Below are 21,585 nucleotides of genomic sequence, written 5' to 3'. Positions count from 1 at the left end.
ACACTTCCACTTGCTAAGTTGTCAGGAAATTGAAAAAAATATTAGACTTGTAACTTTGCTCCAGTGACCCAGAAACACATATTTCTAATTGCTCTATCAGGCCTCTTGGGCTTCCTTCACAGAGGTTTGACCTCTTTGCAATCAGGCCACAGCACAGAGCTCATCAGAACCCAAAGGAGAGCCTGCCCGATTCCCTCAAGCATTCCTCCCTGAACAGGCTGCTTCAAATACCACCTCACCCTCTTGATGGCATCCAGGCTTGGTGCTGATCGGACGCGTGTGGGACACAAAAGTCAAACGTCCACCAACAGCTCTATTTGTTCTCTATATTCCTTTGGAAGTGCAGTGGGGACCAATCCACGGCAAGATGGACTGCGTATGCTATTTTAACCTTTCTCCTTCCTGGACAATCTAATAACATCAGGCTGCGGCGATGCAGCAAAGTCGGGCTCAGCCCAAGGTGACTCTGGCGGGAAGGAGGGGGGTGGGGGTGTGTCTCGTGGCCAGTTAGATGAGATCTGATCACATATCCTGAAGCACCTTTGATTTCACTATAATACAGTTGGAATTGTGAGCGATAAGGACTGTGCCACCGAAAGTGTTGCAACTGTGCTGTTGAAAATAAGTGACCTTTTTTTCCCTGTGTACAGCGAAAAAAAAGAGAGCGAGAGAGAAAACAGTATTGGCGGTGATGAGCTCTATGCTGATGCAGACAAAATAAAAAAGCCACTCTATACAGTTTAGGGGTTACGACTTAAATTCTTATCAACTCTTTGATTTCATCAGCAATATGTTTAGAAAAGAAAGTCGCAACTTTTTTTGGACAGCAGTTTAGGCCTCTGAAACACTGATGTCCGTACTTTCCGAAATATAATTCACTGGGGCTCTCTCTATCTGATTTCCGTGGGACATGTCAGGGGCTAATTGTTAAGAATTGAGTTATTGAGCTGTATGCCCTTCTGCGGCCCCTGAAGGACTAGCACTAACACAAACAGCTCCCCAACACTATTGGAATTCCACCGGAGTATCCTGGACTTACCCCGGCCATAATGTTGCTCTAATAATTGGAGCTCACAAGTCATCAAATATCATGGCGGTTTGTTCAATTGATTCAGACAGCATATAGGAGAGGAGGATGAACATGCATTTCCAATTTACACATTTGTAATCTAGATGGCACTCATGGACTCTGTTTTTAATAATGGGAAACTGTGCAAGGCTAAAACAGTGTTTTTGTAATCTGTCCTCTGGCTAGCGGCGTACAAGCAAGTGTACATGCAAATATGATGCCGAGCTCAGCGGTATCATTAAACTCAGACAAGTGAACACAGAGCTCTTTTCCAAATAAGATAGCTACCATGATGGGGGACGCAGCAAAACACCGCGATTGATTAATGTAATCCAGTAATTTATTTTGGCTTTATTTTGACAGCACACTGTTCAAATGGAGTGTTTGACAGAGCACAAGTGGGGTGTCAACAGCCTGTTTTCCACATTCTGCAGCTGCTGCAGCAGCACTGAAAGTGATGAGAGCTATATCGCATCCCATCAGTAGAAGCAGTGGATTACTTTTTTTTGTGCAGACTGCTGACTTCTGCACACAGCAGAATGAGGTTGAGTGAAGGCAAGTCACAGAGCTGGATGATAATAAACCATAGTTGTGATAAAGATGTAATGGATGTGGAATCTGGGCAAAAAAGAAAAAAAAAAGAAAAAGGGAAACAGTCATGAATATTATCAAAGAGAGTGTGCGTGTGACATGGATTGGGTTGGTCTCATTGCACACACTGGAACTGCTCTTAAAAAAAATACATCCCTGCTGACTCCCTTTGCAGACGACGCTCTTATCACCTGCGAACAGGATGGAGGCGGCAATGTGTCCAATCAAACAGTTGTCATTCAGAAGTGTTTGAACATGTTTTAAAGCATTTCAAGAGCAAACTGAGTTTAATTAGAATGGCTGCTGGTTAGCAGTAGCTGCAGCCAAAGACGACTCCAGAACATATCAACGGTGCCTCAGCCCTTGCTGTGCGTCTCTGGTCTGGCTCGGACTCTAAAGTTCATAGTCTGAATCTTTAATAAAATAAGGGAGTATTGAAAAAATAGAGGAATCAGGAAAAATGGTGGAAGTTTGTTTGGACATTGGCATAAATGGTGTAGTTCTATGAATGTGCTTGAAAGAGCACAGTTTATTTTACTGAAAGACTGAAGTAGCATTTCACTTTTGCTTGATTTTTTGTTGCCTCTGTGAATGGATGTGTGATTCACCCATTCGTGGCGGTAACAGGTCCTGGAGGGACGGGCCAAGAGGAGTCGACCCTGATCTCTTTCACTTCAAACTCGCCTCAGCACTGTTCCCCAAAGTTCATGGCTCAAAGATGCCAACACAACCAAATCATCTGCAAAAGGCAAAGATGAGACCGAGACTCCTGAACCAGACTATCTCATAACTTCTCCTTCAGTTTTAACAACCATACTGATAGATAGCTATGAGCTTTTTCCACAAAAAACATGGGGATTGGACATCCACACTCCCATGATCCCTTCTGTAACTCTGTAGGGGTAAAGATCTATTAAACTGAACCGTGGCTATGATAAAAATATGACACCGTCTTGTGTGAACACATTATATAAATATATATATATATATATATATATATATATATATATATATATATAATATATATATATATATATAATATATATATATATATATATATATATATATATATATATATTTTTTTTTTTATATATTTGCCTCTCTCAGCAGAAACTAAATGCGATGAATGCAGAGTGGGAATGTGCTAAGTAGCACAGCATCCCTTCTCAATGCTCCCCGGTATACAATACACCCAAAAGGAATTGTGAATAATAAAGACTTCAAATGACAAGCACGCAGCGGGGTTAATGATAAAGGTCAACTTGCCAGTATGTAGCCTGCTAGTGTAAAGGCCAAGTGGTGCAGGGTTCACAATTCACACGGGGCTCCTGGCCAATATATGGCAGCAGAACCCAGGGTTTTCCAAACCAGATGAGAGCTGTTTCTATGCAGCAAACCCATTTCCAGGGCGGCTGCCAGGTGCTGCACTCCTCACTGATGCTTTTATTAGCCTGCTACGTCAAGTTATGTGATGACAGAAACTAATAGAGTTTGATATGGGGGGGAGCAGCGAGGCTCGTAAGTATGTAAACAAAACAGGAACGAATGAAACCCTGGATTATGAGGGAGAATTCTTAGGACAGAGAAAGCTATTGAGGTTACAGATTTTCAATAAAATTCACAGCACAGCAGAGGAGAAGCAGGATATTTAGGTGCAAAAAAGGTGCTATTGAAATATATGATGCCGGGAATCAGAAACTCAGAAGTGCTGTTCCAATAAACCAATAAAGTCTTGACTGGCACCAACCCCATTAAGCCACTCAGTATTTAGTCACTTGCAAGACCATTCATTCCTTTTGAAGTCTTTTTTCTATTTTGTCAGGCTACGACCACAAGCTATATTGTGCTTTGGGAAATTTTTTATGTGATAGACTGACACAAAGTAGTGCACAATTTAAAGGAAAAAAAATCCCTCCCCCAAATTAAAGTCAGAAGTTGGCTCTCTATTTATCTTCATTTCTTCCTATCCCCTATACAAGAAACAGTGTGACCCGTATGGGTCAAAGTCGAACTTCACATCAAGCCTTGTTTATTCTTCATGAGTACCTTTTAATTTTCATTTATTACCAGCCACTGATTCAGCATTTCTAATAGTAACGTAGACTCAACTCACAGTTGGCTGAATTAACATTATTATTTTTTTTTATTTTTACTCTCCCTTGCTCTCTGTGTATCCATAAATTGAAAACTTTGCACAAAAGTGTGCTCTGATGTGTAATGTGAATTAATTGAACTCTTAGAAAATAAACCGACAAAATATGATTAAATAAAATAAAACTTCTGGCACTCACTAATTTCAATAACTTTATTGGTTCAGGATTTATCATTACATCATCCATTTGTATTTGCTGAATCATTACCCATGAAGCCCTTTTGCTAAAAACCTCAACCCTTGAAAAACATATTTAATCCTCTGATGAACATAACAAATCAAATTAAATGATAAAAACCGCAAAAGTAGAACTGCATAGCCTGTGTTAGAAATTCATTTCTCCCTACCCAGAAGCACATACACAAATGCTGCAGGGTAAAAAGTTTCCTTGATTTATTCCATTTCTTTCTTTGTTATTTTTAAGGAAATCATGTCTGCATAGCTCAGTTAATGACTGATACTGAAATAAATTTATGAACATCTGTGCTGCTTCCTCTTCTTAGTAAGCAGCTCTGTCATGCTGTGATGCAATGTAATGTATGAATCTTTTAAACTCTGTTGGTACATACACAGTAAAAACTGCTGGGTTAAAAATAACCCAATACGTAACCCAGCGCTGGGTCATATATGGACCGACCCAACGCTGGGTTGTTTTAACTCAACTGGGTTGGGTTGAGGGTTTGACCCAGCACATTGGGTCATAGCTGCAACCTAAAGCTTGGGTTAAATTGACCACTGCTCAAAGTTAAAATGACTCAATATTGGGTTGAAATTTATTACCCATTAAAAGGGTCATTTTACCACCATATTTTTATTTTACATTTTTTTTTCCTTTTCTATTTTAAAATTCACTATAAAAATTTAACTAAAAACATTCAGATTAGCTCAAAAGAACTTTTATTTGCAAATGTTATACATTCCAACATACATGAAATTTTTAATACAGACATGTAAAAGTTACATATAAACAATTGATTAAATCTGCAACCTTTTTTAACTTTGTTGGTGTACACAAATAAATATTTTCATCAAAAGAGTTTGAAGGAAATGTGAAAAAAAATAGCAACAAAGTAACAAAACATCCAGCAGGTTTTCAATCAGAACATTTAAAACTTATTTAAGGGTTATTGAAGAATTGCTTTTATTCTTCCATGGCCTCCAACTGGGCCCTCATTAATTTTATCGGGGGTGACTCGTTTCCTGGGATTTCATATATCACAGTTTGGAGAAAATCCCAAATTTGGACACACGACTTCGGATAACTCAGATCAAAAACGAAGAACGATTTGAAACAGCCGTCAACAGCCCCCAAAAGAGATGGATATTCCAAAGCAGTTCCATTTATGACGACAAATGCTTGGGAACAACAATACCTGTCCCCAAGCATGAGAACACGTGGATGCTCTGTTGCCGTACTTCCAAGATATTCCACCATATTTGTCCCAATCTGGTGTGTGGAAAAAGCAGAAAGGAAGCCATTAGTCATTTAAAAGGTAAGGAGGAACTAATAATTTTTGACTAATTCTTATATGATTTTTGTTTGATACATTATCAAAAGACCCTTGCGTTTGAAGTTTATATATACTATATAAAAAGACATATTTTTGGTCAACGCTGTCTTGTGTTATATGACATTAAAATTCTCATTTCACGTCAATTAGGACATGGTAAATTCAAGATTAATGACAGGGAGAACAGTGAGGGAAAAAAAAGCATATTTGTTTTAAACTTCTGGTTTCAACTACATTTAAACAGCAAAGAACTCGTTCTGACATGAAGATAGACTTACTGGCTGGACATCAATGAAGGCTTGCTGGACTTCAAGGTTGCTGGGTCTGACCACCTTTCGCCCAACTCTGTAGGGAACAGCAGGGAGGAGTTTTGGCAGCAGCTGGAGTGCCACGTCACCTTGTTTGTCTGTCAACGAAAAACTCAGATTAAAATGCTACACAATCAAAAAAGAGCCACAGGAGAAAAAATTAGTTCAGAAAATGTTCCTTTTGAGCTTCAATACCTTGTGGAAGCAACTCAATCTCAGGCAGAAGACCGCTCTCCTCCTTCTTCCCCATGCGAATGACCTTTGATGAGAACAAGGTGTTCCAGTTCTCTGTCAGTTTTCCACAAGACTGTGGATATAAAACGGCAAAGTCCTGCAAAATCTAACAATCAGAAAAGACAAAAATACAAATCAAATGTAAAAGTGAAATGAACTATTACATTCAACCTTTCATGGGTGCTACAAATTTATGTTCTGGGTAGTTTGACATTTTGAGTTTGATTGTAATTGTACATTTACACATGATATTGCAGTTTATTGTTTAACATTTAACTGATCTCAATATGAGGTATAACCTCACCATTCCTGGTGTGTCCAACAAACGTGGGAACTCTGCAAAAATCTGCTGCATTGGGATTGTCCCACTTGAGCGGATCCATCCTGCGCGATATACTGCAGTTTCCCGCATGTATTGGACAACCTGGTCTGTGGGCCAAAAGTTATTTTTCAGCCATTCTGTCATCTGGATGGCACGCTCAGCACTGATGGTTGGTTCTGTGGGGAAAAAAGTATTACAGAAATTAAAAGAAAAAAAATGTGAGGTAATTCACAGCAATGATAAGATAAGATTGCTGCTCAAAACAATAGGGGCTTGGAAAAAGTCCATGTGCTAGTACCAGGCAAACTTAATCTTTTTGGTGGAGCTTCTGGGGCTGAAAGCATCTTCTTCCTTGGTTGATGCCTTTTCCTTACATTACGGAGACGCTCCTCCAGAAAGCCAGTTGCTGGCCTGTGTTGTCTTCCGGGGGTAAACCAGGCGTCCTGCACATTTTTAACAAAAGAAATATAAAAGTCAAATGTTAGCCTTTCTGTTTTAATGTCCAAATTTTTATTAAACCTACAACTCAAAGATCAAACACCATAGTTACAATGATATTTAATGCTAACCATTGTGCAAGTTGTTGAAGTACTTGTGTGCTAGTGCTCTGAAGTGTGAAAACTTACATATCCTGTGCCATGGCTGTCTCTTAAACATGGAAACTGGTCCACAATCGAAGATGCCAGAATTGCTTTAGTGTCTGAAGATGGGCTGGAAACAAAAAAAATTACATTCAGTAAGACAGGCAAGTAAAATATTTTATTTTAATTAGTTATTGTAAGATGAAAACATAGAGCAGAAACCTTAAAACACAAACAATTTCCAAAAAATCCCGTTTTTATTAGCCCAACACATACTTTAAGACTTCTTACTGGAGAAATTTTACTTAGGTGAGCACTGCACAATGCCGTTAATGTTCTCACCAAGAGCAAAATGTCACAAAAACAACCTAATTGATCTAGTTTTAGAAGAAATACTCACTTTTCTCCATATTGATCCATCAGGTGTGACACAAGTGTTCTGACCATGCACCGTCTTTCACGAATGGACATATGCTGATTTCCATCTAGACTGATAACCACAGGTCTACCTTCAGAGGAGGCACTGAGGATCTCACGGATGTTCTACAGATAAATAGTTTGTGTTAAGCATATGCCATCGCAGAGTGTGCTGATCTGACAGAACACCGGTGGGGACGACTCCAAACATGTTGGAGCACTTTTAAATTAAGAGATATTTCAATAAATCGAGCAGATTTTATTGTTACATAGTTAAATCTTCACTAGAAATCTGTAAAAGTTACTTTTATTTGACAGAAAGCATAATATCCAACTTTAGCTTCCCCTCCTCTGCCATTGCTGGTGCATACTGTTTTTTCTTCTCCACTGCCTCAATCGGTTTCACCCAGGTTAACCGTATAATAGCATAGCATAGTCTGTTCAGTAAGAAATAAAAGGCTTAATGAAAATGGGATTTAACAGTTATATTACTGATATATTACTATGAATACCTGTATACTCTGTACTGATCGCTTCGGACACCGCTACTGCAAGCCTCCAGTCCCTCCTTGTCGCTATAGATCCGTTATTAGCATTCTAGCTGCTACCACCTTTTGCGCGCGCTAGTGAACGAGGCCAGCGAAAACCAGGGGGCAAAGCGCCATCTCTCCCTCCCACACCCTCACCCTGTTTTTTAAAACAAATTGGATAAATTATCTTTGAATTAAATTAATTATTTCAAAAACATTACCCTATCAACGAAGATGATAGGTTAAATCAAATAATTCAATTAAAGTTACATAAATTTAATTTAAAAGATCTGTAGTATATAAAGAATACAATAACCCTATTAACTTTAAAAATATTATACCATGATATTGTAACTTACCATGTTTTATTTGAATTGAGAAGTCCAGTGTTGTCTGATCAGGTCACAGTCCAGTTGAAAATGGAGGTTTGTGAAGAGGGCAATGGATTTTTATATGAACTGTATTTGACCCAACCAATTGGGTAAAGTGTTGAGTCAACCGAACCTGAAACCTAACAGAATCAGTTAAGTGGAGTTCATTAAAACAAAAAAAAAAGTCAACCCAACCGCTGGGTCACTACTTTTGAACCAATATTGGGTCAAAGTAACCCAACATATGACCCAGCATCTCTTACCCAGAAGTTGGGTTATGAAAATAACCCAGCATTTTTTACTGTGTAGATATTCTTTTGTTGCAGTTGCAGGCTTTATTACAACAGCGATATATCAAACTTGCTATAAATTATTCTCAGTTGATTGTTTTAGAATAGCACTAGAGATAACTTAGCCAAGCTTGACAACCATACAACAAGCAACAAAATACAATATTAAAATACAATATTAAAGCCATCCCGGTATCGTCTAATTCTCCACATTCCCCACCAGAAATCTACTTCTTTTCTGACTTGACAAGAAAGAGTGGGCAACGAATGTGGTGAAAAATCCAACGTAGATGTATTTTATACCAATCAAGACTTTTCAGGGAGGAAAATAAAGTTAGACCGAGTTGGACTGTGGCCATGGCGTCTGACTAGAGAAAAAGAGGCTGCATTGAATCTCACACTGCAGCTGAAAAGACAATAGCGTTTTCTTTTTGCTGCTTGAGTGATTGTGCCCTCCCACACATCGGTAAGCTTCCTTAAGGTTATACAAATCCTCAAATGACCCTCTTTAAAATCAATTCTGAGTGGAGAAACATAGTACAAAAGAAATTTTACATAATCTGTGATTAAACGCTGCCTATGATAGATGTGTGAATACTTTAAGTTAAAAGCATCTCTTTCTTATCCAAAGCTCTGCAAAGATATCTTTCCCCTAACAAGTTTATTGTGACTATGTCTAACTGGGATATGGTGTCTTGTGGTTTGTCTGATCAGAAAATCACACATAACTCAGAAGTCCACTGGTCACATTAGCATTTTTGTCCTTTCCTTAGTTGTCTCATATCATCAATCAAATTTTAATATCAAAGATACCTGAGTAATTTAGAAAAAAACCCTACAGTTTTGAAATGATGATTTCATTTATAAAGTGAAAACAGCAAGGGCAATTTTTATGACATCACAATGACAAACGTAGTGGCAACAGTGGCAAAGTTCCTTGGTGTAAACAACTGCTGATCGAAAGAGACCCAAAATAAGTCATTTTAAATTTGCCAAAAAAAAAACAAACAAACAAACAAAATAAAACATCTTGATATTCACAGAGACCTTTTGGGAAAATATTCTGTGGACTGAAGAGAGAAAAGTGGGATGTTTTGGAATGTGTGCATCTCATTACATATGGTTGAAAACTAACACACCGTTTTAGCAAAAAAACATATCTGATATACATTATGGGGTCAGTGTGATGGATGCTTTTCTGCTTCAGCACCTGAACTGCTTGTTTTAAGTGATGGAACCATGAATTCTGCTCTCACAATGAAATCCTGAAGAGGAGTGTGTGTGGCCATTAGAGAGGACCTTCACTTATGTGTTCTTGAGTTATGCAACAGGATAAAAATCCTTAAGACACCAGAGTGACCCACCTGAATGACCCAAAGTAAGAAAAACAAAGCAAAATGTTTGAATAGGTCTAATCAAAGTTTGGATTTAAAAATATTTGCGATGCAGTGCTAGTCAAGATTACACCACTTCTACATCACCCCACAGTGATGTAGAAGACTCATTCCTAGGAATTGCAAACATTTGATGGTAGTTGTTATTGTAATAGTTACAAGCAACTTTTGACAGGACCATCAGAGTTAGTATATTTTCTCTAATAAGTGAGATAATTGTGACTCTGTTTTTCTTTGTTTCATATTTAAATATTCTTGATCTTAAACATTTGAATGTTTAATGCATCGGGGAATAAACGCAAAGTCACATCGATGTAGAATCTTCCCCTTAACTCTACGCAGTCACGACTCTGAACAGAAACAATTCTCACGTCTGTCCTATTTTAATAATAGAAAACTCCCATTCGATGGGTGTAATTAAGAGAACTGTGACCAGACCTTGTTCGTACTCTGTCTCCCATCCTTCCTCCCCCCTGATTGTTGGTTGCATCCACTGTGACAATGCAACACAAGCTGTTAATTTTCCACTCTTTCGCAAACAACTTCGCTTCCCACTTTGATCCATCATTCTAAAATCGACACCTATCGTTGCTTTGTAGTTGCGTTCACCAACACCGAAAATGCTGGCACTTTCACCTACGCTTCTCTTCAGAATGTTCCTAATTGAATCACATTCCTCTCCCTGCTCTCTTCCACCTACTTTTTCACCTTGTCAGTTTGTCATTTTTGTCCTCGCTGTCTCCAGACGCCTCCCTCTGTTAGCACCTCAGCAGAAGCGCTTGTGTGGCAGCAGCTGTGGAGAGCTTTTTCCACACAAGCAAGAATTGTTGACCTTGGTGCCAAGGCTTGGTCACTGCTTTGATTAATGCCTCTACAAGACAAGAAGCCACTACCTCCGCCTGCCTCGACCAGTCTATATCTTTTAACACTAATCATTCCTATCCTAGGGATGATGCGTGTAAAAGATTTGTCCTCATGATACACCAATCTTCTCTTCAAAACTGCTGCTGAAGAGGGAGTAAACAACTGCAAACAGGGGAGTTTTAGCTTCACAAACACTTTTTCCTTTTGGTTCTCTCCCCCTTCCAGAATGATGAAGCACATTCTGCTGGGCTCATCTGGAAGGGGTACATGCTGGCTGTTGTTCGATAAGGCAGTTTACCTGTTTGCGTTTTACCCTCAGGAAGAAGAAGCGCTTGTGTGTTTTGTGGTTGTGAAGTTAAAAATCCCTCAAGGACAAATGCGCTAAGAAGAAAAGCTGTGCTGCCATTAGAAGTCCCATGCTCCCTCCTGGCACGGAGCATAAAGCAAAACAAAGCATTCAAGCAATGAATCACCTCAGATAGATCTTTCAGGCACCATAAACAAGATTCCTAATACAAGCTGGGAATAGACTAAAGTTATAATAGTCTCAGAAATACAAATATTCACCTTCGGGTGTACAATATATCTTGCTGGTGTCTTCTCCTGACAGAATTATATTTGTTCAAAGACTTCATACAGCGATATGTACTATTTTCATTTAATTGATTTTTTTGTCCCTGTGTCAATATCTCTAGCGGAGAAACAGAACAGTAATTTGCTGTGCCCATTACCCACAATGCATTGTTTTCTTTCTCCTTTCTGTAGTTGTTTGTGTCCTTAAATTCACTTGAGTTTGGTAATATAAATGCCTTTAAATATTTAGTTCATTCATGGTGTTATTGCATAAATGCTCAGAAGTTTTCATTTATATATATATAAAAAAGTATTCATACCCCTAGAATGATATTGTGTCGCATTAAAGTCACAAACTTCAACTTATTTTATTGGATTTTGATATGGCAGACTAAGCATGTTCGTAGCATGCACCAGCCATTTGCAGTCCTCATAAATAGTCAATTCATGAATAAAACAACATTTAAAGCAAACATTCACCCAGTACAAGCTGTTGATGCAAAAAATGTCTAAATTTTAATGATGAAAGGCCTTTCAAAGACATTAAGAAAAATTTAATATTTTCCAAACAATAGATTGAATAGATTGAATCATTTTTTAATCAACATTGCTTGTTTTTATTTTAGTAAATAAAACAAGTATTTGGTAAAAAAAAAAATATATATATATATATATATATATAAATAAAAAAATACTCAAGTACTTAGTAACTGTTTGACATTAAATCACGATCTCCGGTTAAATTTATAAAAGAAATATGTATCAGACAGAAAATATTAACTTGGATCTGGACTTTGATTGCAACTTGAATGTGTTTTGATTGAAACTATCTCTGACTGTCAACTAGTGACCCTCTCCCCCAACACCAAGTCTATTGCAACGTTCATATGACTGTCTTAGTGATTTGTCCTGGATCTTTGAAAACCAATTCTGTGCTTGACTGTATTGCAACATATTCCAAAACAGTTCATGTATTTCACATATTTTGCTGCTGTACATTTAAAGATGAAGGGACCTTCAATTCATATCCACAGGTAACTAAGGTTATTTTTTATGAGCTATATAAAACCAACCCAAACAATCCGAAATATTGGAGGTCACAGAAAAGGAGCAGTTGGTGTGAATAAATCCTCTGATGTATTAATACAACTTTTAAAAGGGCATCTGGCTCTGAAAGCAATAAGAAAGGCCAAGTATTCACACAAAAACTCTATTTGTGAAGGTTTTATAGCTTTGACCTAAAAAAGTCAGAGCTGGAAGAATATTGTAATTGCTGTAGGCAACACTACTACTACACACCTAGACACCTATTGGTAATTTGGCATTTTCAGCTAACAAGACAATACATCAGTAACAGGATTTCTTTTTTTGGCCAGTAAGAGATGATAAAAAAGAAATTCTCTTGCAGCATCATCATATTGTAAGTGTGACCAAGAAAGCAGAGGTGCCATTTATGTTGAATTGCATAAGTATTAACCCCTATTAACCATAACCTTCAAATAACGATTGGCAACAAGCCATCAGGTGGACATACGTGAGAAATGACAATGGTCGGGCCTATGGAGACGTAAATTAAATTTTTTGGCCAACATGTGAAATATGTGTGAAAACTGTGCTACCCTGAAAAACACCATCACTACAATGAAACATGGTGGTGGCATGATTTGGTGATGCCTTTCTTCAGCAGAGTAAGAGAAGTTGCTAGAAGCTGTCTCTCTAGACATTTATAAAAAAATTAAGGATGGAGCTTCATACAAGATATTCTACAACAATAACAGAGATCGAATTGTCTTGCATTTGTGGGAACTGTTCCCTGCCAAAGGAAATCAACCTTAAATTTACAGCTAATGGTACAATGGAAGTATTTAAATAAAATATAGTAAGTGTGTCAAAGTCCACAGTTGAATCCAGTTGGGAATCTGCTGGATGTTCACATGCTTCCAGTGTAACAAAGCTTGATCTGTTTTGCAAAAAGGAATGGTCAGAAATATTAGCCTCTCTCTGCTCAGAGGTGTCAGAGGCCAGAATATGAATGCATGCAAAATTTTTCTTTGTACAATCAAAGCTTTGTTGATGTGAATGCATTTGCAAGGCAGTGTAAAATTATCAAGACATCTAACCCAGATTGAGGTGCGTTTTTGCACTGTAACAAAATAAGGTCTTGTTTCGACCGCAAACGGCCTCCACAAAGCACATCCTCAATCACTAAACAGTAAAGGTCAAACTTCCAGCAATAAACCTTCTCATTCACAAACACTGACACAAGCCTGACATTTTCCTTCAGTGAACTGCCGCTCCATCTTTGCATTTCATATTGCCATCTTTAACTGAAGTGCTCCATTTTTACAGGAGATGCTCTGAAGGACCCCTTGACCAGATGAAAGCAATTGTCGGTTGGCTCTCTGATGTCTTTGTAATGCATATTTGCGGCTTTGGTGAAAGTACTACAATCATCTAAACGTGTTTTCATCTCTGGACAGTGCTACAGCAGAGCTTGCTTTGCATAGTGAAAGGCCCTTCTGTACCATAGACATTAATTTCTTAATGTCACAGTTTTCCAAAAATGTCATGCTTATAAAATATAATGAGCTCTGTTCTTGTTTCCATTTGTTCCAGGATGAAGGAGAAGGACAAACTCTTATTAACAATGCACCACCAATTTCAATTCAAATAAAGCTAATGTTTTAATTCATTAGCTTTATTTGAAGCGTATTCGTTTGGTACACACAAGTTGTACAATTGTGAAATGCTGACTGACACTCAGCTGGCAGTTAAAAAAGGAGAGATAACTTTACATACTGCAGGTATAGCACATACCACTGTATTAGGAAGTGTATTGGTTAGATAATTTTTCAAATAAATAAAGTTCAATAAGGTTCCTACTGTTTGAGTTTTTCCTGTCTTGCTGAGTGTAGAGGTACCCAATGACACAAACGGAAAACAAGCTGAAAGCAAAAAAAATTGACTTATGACATCCAATATGTAAATGACTATTACCTGGCCATATTTTAAATCGATCGCCTCGTCTTGTTTTGCAGGAGCAGGCGTGATAAACGACCCCTGTCAGTTTTAAACTCTCTGACAAATATACTGTATCACCAGTGACAGGTTTACATAAAAGCCATCCTGTTTTTATGCCACTGTGTTGTCTTTTAGTGGAATAGAAGCAACAGAATGATTGGATTTGAATTGGCAGCACCAAAGGTTATTGAAGTTCATGCAATGAAACAGCTGGAATGCGATCTAACTAAAATTGTAAAAAAAAAAGAAAAAGTTTGAGATATCAATGATTTTTAATGAATGTGCAACCACAAGTGTCTCCATCCCCAAAAATTACTGAAGCATTAACTTGCTATGAAGACTAATGTTTTCATATTCATGGCTTCTGTCTCCTGGGCTCAAGGAATATTTCATTATGATAAGAACATGAGAACAGTAAACCCATGATAGCATGTTGCAAACCTGAGTTTGCATATGCTTCCAATTCAGAAGACAGGCACAAGGGTAGATTTGTGTTTATAAAGTGGCTTATATAGCAAACAGAATCTCTGCGCTAAAACAGTTTACCCGTATTTAAATGAGTCATTGTGCATGCATTTTCCTCCAAACCTTATTTATTTAAATAAGAGCCGACCAAATAACTATTCATTCTCCATCACCAAAATAATTAGGGTAATACAAATTGTGCTGAAAAAGTGAAAGACACGTTAAAAACAAAAAACAGTGCTGGTAATTGATTTGGTTTTCCAGACTTAATATAAATTGTATAATCATCTAATCATTGTCAGATACAAAACCTATGATTATGTGACTTTCTAAAATATATACAAATAAATTAGCATTTAGAGAAGATACCGTATGTCTTTATGATGTGTCTTAAGTGACACACATGGGAATCTGTATATAAGAACGTGAGAAGCTGAAGTGTGGACGGTGAATAAAGGGGTCAGTTTAATCAACGCAGGTCAGAAGTTGCTGCAGGTTCCTTGTTTGTTTGTTGTTGATTTTTTTTTATCTTTTCAGTGATAAGAAGAAACAAATGTAATCTTGAACAGTCAAATTGAAGCACAATGTTATGAACTGTGAAATGTCATACTGTGAGTGAAAATCATTTAAGATTCAGTAACAGAACTAGGGGTGTCATTAGATATGATATAACAATGCCACAGTAATTTTCATTAAAGGAAAATCTGCCTTGGAAAGCTCCATTCAGCTGCTGTCAACACGAAACTTTGATTGGTGAAATAAGTGTAAGATATTAAAAGGAGCCCTGAATTTTAGTTCTTTAAGCTTGATGCATTTACATATGTTTGAGACTGATTTTGAAATCGAAGAGGAAATGTTTGTGCTGTTGCCCTGCCATTGGTGAGAAAAAGCTACTCTGTTGAAAAAAAAAAAAAACACACAATGAGAGACAAGGTACAAAAGACTTGCTGGCTAAATGTTTTTTTTTTTTTTTTTTTACATTTTCTCAAATCTTTGTTCTATTTGTGAAAAGTTTGATGGTTTCTGGGCATTATGACCATTTTAAGTGGCCTAATTACATACCACAAAGTGCAAATATTGGCCTCAATGTTTTACACTGATTAGATTTCTTATAACAGAGCTTGCAATTTATAAAGCCTCTAATCTATTGTGGAAAAAAAAGAGATTTTTTTTATGTAATCCAAAAATGTTAAGATCTCACCTCCTGCCTGTGAAGCGGTCTCATATTGTAAGTTGGATGAATTTTTATAATCCTAATTTATCCACTATACAAAAAACAACTACATAAAAACAAATACAGAGAACATCATAAACATTATTGCTTTGAAATTAGGAAAGACGTAAAAAAAGATTCAAAATGTCATTTTGAAGCCAATAGGTTCACAGATAAACTGATGAAGGAAACTTTCTGCCATCACTATTTAGAGAATCAAAATTGTTTCAGTCCCAGTTTTATTAGCACCAACAACCTTAGTATACATCACATTTACAGGAAGCTCCAGAATAGAGGAGCATTGAAACTAATGCTGCCTCCTGTTGTGCAAAGAAAGCCTCCAGCCAAGATTTAAATGACAATTCGGCTGAATGTGAACAACCCATGCGACTGGAGACAAGTGCTCCAGTCTATTAGTTTTTTTTTTAATAAAATCCTTTTATTTAAACCTTTTTTGGCCCCGTGAAAAAAAAAAAAAAAGTCCTTTCAGCATTATTCTGAATCAAAAGCACAATTAAAAAGAAAATCAATTTTCCATTGGAATATCTGCTTGGATTTTTCTTACAAGACAATTACTAAACTACACACTAATTAAAATCTGATTGTTTTAAATGGCGACAAAGCCTACTACACTTTGATTACTTCCTATAAAACAAACTAGAAACAAACTGGAAATAACCATCAATGGTAACTGTTGATAGATTTAATGCAAATAAAGTGTTATAATCTGAAGGATAGATTTTAGACCACATACACTGCACATCTACAACAAGTATAAAACTCTGTTTTATATTCCTCTGTTTGATTTTAGGGTCTAATTATTGCAAGAAAGCTACAGTATAAGTTCACTTCTCCATGGGTGCGGGTTTAGACGGTTCTGTCCTATGTCGCCCTGGCCACATTCATCTCCATTAGCAGATCCTGCGCAGCTCTTGCCTGTTTTTCACAAACACTTAAGGGGTTGTACAAGATCTGGTAAACCGTGTATTGTATGCTAGCAATTTGACTAGCAGCAGAATGCATTCGTCTATTGGCCTGTGACGTACGTCACTGTGGACTCCAAAGAACAAGATTTCAACAATGGACCAGTGGACATGCCGTTTAAAATCACAGAGTTGTTGAGTGTGGGGGGTGTAATTGTCAGCAGCAACAGGACCACATGCGTCAACCTTCGGTGCAGAATGAGTGTGATTTCGCAGCCCTGCAAGCAACACATCTTTCTGAAGTTCTGTTGGAGTTAGCGTTTTGTGCCAGCCAGTGTGAAACACTTGAATTACATAATTTTAGTTTAGCATGACGTGCATTTTATTCCTTGTTTCATTTTTTTTCTCCTCTTCAATAAAGTCCATTTAGTGGATATTGGTGTACATTTTTCACTGCATCATCTAAGACTAAAAGGTTGCACATTAAAAACATAAAGTGCCACAATACAGAGAGATGTTCACACAGAGAAGCAGCTTAAGTGACTCACCAAACTGAAACATCTGAAATATCACAAAGGTTTTGCCAGTCACCACCTGCTGTGCTTAAACTTATATTTCAACAAAGCACAAATAACACAGAATTCATCTAAAGCTTATGATATTATAACTGTCAATGTTTTGTGGGACATTCTAACAAAATTGCGAGACAAAAAGAAAACTGTGCATCCTGCTGTGAAAAACCTGTCTGGTTGCAGACGTTCCCTCATTTTCCAAAGCTCTGTGCCACACTGTAAAAAAGGAACCTCAGGGGTTATCACATTAACAAAAGAATATCATGTACTGTTAACTAAATAATTGCATGTTTGAGCCAAAAACATGATACAATCATGTTGCATAAACAAGATATTCCACAACTTCAACGTTTATAAAATTGAATAATGTTGAGCGAACATGATTCATTATAGTCAGACCGATCCTATGCTGAAGACCACAAGGGAGATCACGCGATATCACGCAAGTTCACGCAAGATTACGGGAAATCACGCGAGAATATGCGAGACAATCGGTTTTTTCTCGCAAATGGAATAAAATGTATTCAAGGTGAGATAACGTGATTCAATTACGTCAGCTAGATCTTCCGCCAAAAAAAAAGAACGTCGGGGCGTATTACATTAACAAAAAAATATCATGTACCTTTCACACAATAATGTTGGGTTTGAAGCGAAAACGTGATAAAATCATGTTGGATAAACAAGATATTCCACGACTTCACATTTATAAAATTGAATCATGTTGAGCTAACATGATTCATTATAGTTAGACTGATATTGTGCTGACGACAACGAGTGAGATCACGGGATATCACGCGAGAACACGCGAGACAATCGGTTTTTTCTCTCAACTGAACTAACGTGATTGAATGACGTTATCTCAACTTGAATACATCTAATTCCTCAAGCTCCCAGGCCTCTACCAGAGGCCTGGGAGCTTGAGGGTCCTGCGCAGTATCTTGGCTGTGCCAATATATATATATATATATATATATATATATATATATATATATATATATATATATATATATATATATATATATATATATATATATATATATATATATATATATATATATATATATATATATGTTTTTTTTATTTTATTCAATATCAATATTTGTCAAAGTTAATCTAATAAAAAAAAAACACAGTGACGTCAGTTCCAAAGCGCTATTGTGTCAGACTCATCTCCCGCTGAAGAGGATCCAGCGACATCAAGAGATTACGGAAAATCACGCGAGATAACTGGCTTGCACCTTGTTGGGTTTTTTCAAGGGCAGAGGGGAGATTCCTGGCGTGCATCTACTTAATTTGAAGAAGGTAAGAGTCAAACTATTTTCATCTAAATCCACATAAAAATATGTAACTTAAAATTTCTCTACCATTTGCACCATTTTCTACTTGTTCCATACTTGTGTCACATTATTTCATGTTCTGTAGATTAAGTCGGTTAGGTTAAGGCAGATAGCTTTTTGTTTACATTTATCGCCGCACCATGTTAGGTACATTCTGTGCGAAAAAAGTCTGCAGAGCCATATGTAGTGTACAAAGCTGCTGCCAGAGACACAAATGGTTTTGCTCCTCCTGAGCTCCCTGGAGGTTTAGTGGATTTTTAACACACTGATCTAACATCAGTCTATTTCTAACTATTTTAATTCTATTTCAGTAATGTTACTATGGAGGTAAATGTAGATACACACACACACACACTTTGGTACCTTTCTATCATCATCGAGATTCTTAATTAATTATGGTAATAAAAGTCCTACATTTCAGTCGGTGAAACCTGCAGAAAGCATTGCTTTCTGAGCTTTGTTAAATGTTCCTTAAATACCTGTTAGTTATGGATTTCTAGTATATTTTGTCAGGCTAAAACTCTCAATGGATTATCCATTATTACAGACTTGAGCTTTCTTTTTTTTTCTTTAAAATACATATTCCTCTGCTGTAAAGATGTTGGGGTTTTTTGGACTCTTCTTTGTTGTCCCCAAATAATTGTAGCTCAGAAACAATATTGAAGTTCATTGGTTTAATTTTGAAATGTTGATGTTTTTTGTGTTGATTGTTTGTGCTCATTTTGACCTATGTTACTATTGCTTTCTACCATGTTCAATTCACCATTGTTCTGCACATATGTGCCTGCATGTGTCCTGTGGTTATATTCATGAGGCATTCAAGGGACTTGTACTAAAAGATACAACTCAGTTCAGTATGAATTGCATATTTTAATGCCTGAAAATATATCTGATCTCTTTCAGAACATCACCTGTCTTTAATCCACCTGCGTAAGTACTGGTCAAGGGGCTCATCGGCTATCAAGTTATAGATTTCAGTGGCTAATAGTAAGTTTTGCCAGATCTAAAGTGACTGAATGTAGTGTTAGAGAGCTTATAAAGCTAGGGTTCAGCTAAACATTTATTTGGCCAGTCTGTTTTATTTGTCTTTATTTGCGTGGGGATGTGGAAATGTAAGGAGTGTAGTCTCTCTCTGTCTCGTAGATATGACCTGTTAAAACATTTTACACTTAAACACCGGCATATGCGACGTTATCCATGCCCACACATAGACTGTCCATGTACTTGTAAGACATGGAATGCTTTGCATATTCATTTAAGTAGAAGGATATAGACTGTGTTGACCATTCTGTACTTTTCACATATTTCTTTGGTGATATATTCATGTCTTTATTTAAACATCTAACAGCTTCAGTTGGATGTTTAAATGAGATGTTAAACTCCATTTTAGTCATGGCATAATGAAGGGATACTAACAATTTTAAATATCTTTCAAATAGACTGCAAGCCACTGATCACTTTTGTTGTGACTTCCTTTGAATGTAGCTATGTTTTTAAGTGTGTGAACCTATACTGCTGGAGTTTTGAGATTGTTCTCATTGTTTTTTGATCTGCATATTTAGGAAGACACTGCTGAGGTCAGACGAGAGTGCATCCTCAAAGGTCTGTGTGTGTACCTAAATGAAGATCCAGAGAAGCTGGTGAGGGAGTACATGGTATGTTAAATTCTCTTTGTTTACAATAGAACTCCTAAGAGTTGTTAAAATACTTTCACCAACTAAGGTCCATGAGTGACTCAATCAATGTCAGTCTTAATTTATTTATTTAATTACATGTGAATTGTCTCCCCCCCAATACCCTTCCCTAACTCCCTTAGGACGTTGATGAATGAAATGGCCAAAGCCGAGACTGTCCTCGGAATCGTCATTTGAGCAGAGGCTGCCGATGCACATCTGGATGTTGGGATTGTCCTGGAGGAGGTGGAAGTTATGAACAGCTTGGACAGTGTATCTTCTGCAATAGTGATGCTGCTGGGACTAATCTACGCACTAAACTTGAGCTACCCTCAAGTTTAGTGCGTTCAGCACTCAACTTGCTCAGTAACTCAAGCATACCTTTGAAGTAATACAGAAAATAATAATGAAATTGGATGGAAAGAACTTATCAAAGAAAGCACAAGTTCTCAATATGAAACTCGCTGCTAAGTTGAGTAAAGTTTCATATGGAAAATGAGTGTTTAAAGTCTGCAGTAGAAAAGATTTATATTGTTACAGTTCTCTAAGTTGAGCAACTATACTGACATGTTTTATGTTGTAAAGAATTGGCTGGGAAATGAAACTAACCTTTTTGTAGTTGTTTTTTTATTTCAATGTCCAACTCAGCTGTGTTTTGTGCTGTGTAAAAAAACGATGTATAACAATTCTGAAAATACAATTGTGTTGTACCTTTTCTAATTGTTGAGTGTTCTTCCTACACTTTCACCTAGTGCTATCTTAAAATGCTTGATTAACGCTTGAAAATATGTCTTTGAATTAACGTCATGAAATAATGGAAAGGATTTCCACACAATTAACTAGCTGTCTTTTAGAATGAAGCATATTTGTTGAGCTAACTTACTTTTAGTGAGTTGGACCTACTGAATCAGGTAGTGTGAAGGTACCACTGTAAAATAAGGTGGTTTCAACTAGATTTACATTCATCTTAATGAAGTTACATCAATGATTTGGTCCTAAACATTGCAGATTAGTTGGGCGGGCTGTATTGCATTACACTGGGTCACACTATAGTAACTGAGTTAAAGGAACCTTTAAAACATATGTTGAGCCAACACATTTCATTTGAATTTGAATAACCTTAATGAATGGAGTTGAGCCAACTCATTTGATTTACAATCATCCATTGCATTAC

At 37.1% G+C, this 21,585-nt stretch overlaps 1 protein-coding gene and 1 long non-coding RNA gene across 4 annotated transcripts in view; one reads left to right on the top strand and one right to left on the bottom strand.

Annotated features, from left to right (window-relative positions):
- nlgn3a (neuroligin 3a) overlaps positions 1 to 21,585 on the bottom strand; it is a 175,446-nt gene that overhangs the window by 80,942 nt on the left and 72,919 nt on the right. The window lies entirely within an intron of this gene.
- Positions 18,529 to 21,131, top strand: LOC129362579 (uncharacterized). The gene is made up of 4 exons (XR_008606250.1): positions 18,529 to 18,703; positions 19,642 to 19,725; positions 20,301 to 20,393; positions 20,555 to 21,131. It is a non-coding gene; the product is annotated as an uncharacterized LOC129362579 (long non-coding RNA).

The sequence above is a fragment of the Poeciliopsis prolifica genome, unplaced genomic scaffold, assembly GCF_027474105.1.
Source record: "Poeciliopsis prolifica strain line A6 unplaced genomic scaffold, Auburn_PproV2 SCAFFOLD009, whole genome shotgun sequence".
Classification (NCBI taxonomy): domain Eukaryota; kingdom Metazoa; phylum Chordata; class Actinopteri; order Cyprinodontiformes; family Poeciliidae; genus Poeciliopsis; species Poeciliopsis prolifica.
This window is presented reverse-complemented; position numbering and strand designations above follow the sequence as displayed.